Below are 2,495 nucleotides of genomic sequence, written 5' to 3' on the forward strand. Positions count from 1 at the left end.
GCTCCAAGGTCTGCAGTTCTGGAAACCACCAGGCTGCCTTTCGAGAAAAAGGTAGGGCTTTCTACTCCCAGGAACAGTTACCTTCTGGGAAACTTACAGGGTCAGTTCTGCCCTGCCATAGGGTCACCATGAGTCCCCAGAGACTCGATGACGAGTTGGTTTATGGATGAAGAAACCGAGACTTAGAGAATGCCAAGGTTCCAGCTCTTAAATAACACATAACATATAAAGATTTGAATTCACATCAGATTCAGAGAGTACTCTTAACAGAGGCCACCCAAGAAATGGAGCTAAACTGGCTGGGTTTGAATCATGTTGGGCCAATTATTAACCGAGTGACCTTAGACAAATTATCGTGCCTCAATTTCATCATCTCTAAAATGGAGATAGCAATAGTTGACTCATGGGCTGCGATGGATAGGTAGGTAGATTAGGGATAAAAGGGGTGGTCTCCACTGAATGCCAAGCTAAATGGAAATGAGCTGGCCATGCCACCACGATCAGGGGCTTGAAAGGAATCAGGCACACGTTAGACACCTATGTGGCAGATCCAAAGCTGGACATGCACAGACCAAGGTCACGTGGGCACAGGTGAAGGTCAACGGGGGCACACACACTAGGTGCTCATGACATCACATCACAGGTGCACCAGGTGACAGGATAGCATAGACTGAGGGCAAGCGAGCTCTCTCTTTCAGGGCAGAGGGGCGGGATCTCTTCCTCATGGCACCCTCTCAGGACTGGCACTTGCTCTCAGCTTCCTCTATCGGTTCACCGCTCCTCTTCTGATTCGGCAGACAACACTTCCCAGCCATTTTCCACGTGTTCCTCGGAAGCAACCATTTTTGGTTGCCAACTTTCCCACGGTTCCCGCCACGAGGCCTTGCACGCTTTCCAGAGATAGCGTACTACCTGAAACTTCCCTTTCCCTCGTAAAAGTTACTCGGATGGCAAAGGTACTTGTGCCGCAGGAATTCTCTCATCGTTGAGAAGAACGGAGGAAATCCATGCCAGAAACCTAGCATGAGGAGGATGAAATGACTTCGTACTTACAAAGTGTTTCGAAAAGTACTTGGCTCACAATAAGTATTGAGTTTTACATGCACACCCTACAAACTCCAACCCTTTGAGAATTTTCACGCTGAACTGTGAGCTCTTCTAGGATAGGAAGCATGGCTGGCACCTAGTAGGCCCTCAACAAACAGTTCTTGTCTAAATGGCATTATCTAGCAGGCGGCTGAAATTCCATCTCTGAGCTCTGGGGAAGGGAGGTTGATGGAAAAACAGATGTGAGTCCCACAGTTGGTAAGACTGCCAAGGCAGAGGGTGGAGCCAAAGAAAGGACGGGCCAGATCAATGGCAGGAGGTGGAAGAGTAATATTGTGATAAAAGAGCTGAAGGGGGCCATGAAAGGAGGGAATTCATGGACGGAATTGGGTCCAGAGGAAAGGCTGTCATAAAGTGGAAGATGAAAAATGTGTGGTTAGCAAGCAGCTGACTGGGGCTAATTCTTGTTTTGATGTTGTTTTCAAGTCTCGAAGGAAGGAAATGACAGTGATTGTATAATCGTTTCCAGTGTGGTAGTGAGGAGAGGTATGGACCATTTAAGGATCCACGGAGAAGGGAAGAACTGGGTAGCCAGGAAAAGTCGGGGAGTTAACGCTTCAGGAAATTCAAATGCAACGCTCATTTTGGCCATTCAGTATTTCATGTATGCTGCTGGAGCAGCACTGGAATTTTCTGTCAAACAGACAAAATGATCAGCACCACGCTTCGGTCTGAAACAGCATCCTCCGGACGCTGGATTCGCAACAGCGTTCTACCACCCCTGGCATGGAACAACCGGTTTCCCAAGTTGTTCCAGACAGAATTCTGGTTTTTACCAACCGCCTGGGATTCCTACTCTGCCTTTAAATGAGGCGAGGAAAGCACATTAGTATCAGCATTTGAGGCATTGTATTATTAGTCGTAAGCAGGCATCTCTCGTGTGTGTGTGTGTGTGTGTGTGTGTGTGTATGTATGTTTGTTTTTGAGGAACAAAACCTCTAGGTGGTCAAAAGAGCCCACAGGAAATAGATGCTTTTTAAACAGGGTTTTCCATACTACGTGGTTCTCCACCTCCCTCACCCCGCGACCCTTGCATACAGGTCCTCATGTGGTGGTGACCCCAACCATCACATTATTTTCGTTGCTACTTCATCACTGTCACTTTGCTACTGTGATGAATCGGGCGACCCCTGTGAAAGGGCCATTTTACCCCAAAGGGGTCGCGACCCACAGGTTGAGAACCGCTGCAAGCTCCGCTGTGGGGCTTCGGTGTTTCCATTTGTAATGTAAGGAAATACCAGGATGTGTGTGCTCTATCTTCTTCCAGCGTCTTCCTTCGAGGAACGAAGTCGTCAACTCAGTCTTTGGTCGTGAGGATAAAGGGAGCGGGTAGTCCAGCCTGGAAGTCGAGCCTCCGGAAGGGCTCCGCCGCTGCCCAGCGCCCAGTC

Source organism: Echinops telfairi, unplaced genomic scaffold (assembly GCF_000313985.2).
Source record: "Echinops telfairi isolate 266 unplaced genomic scaffold, ASM31398v2 ScPeMD7_7458;HRSCAF=8496, whole genome shotgun sequence".
NCBI lineage: Eukaryota > Metazoa > Chordata > Mammalia > Afrosoricida > Tenrecidae > Echinops > Echinops telfairi.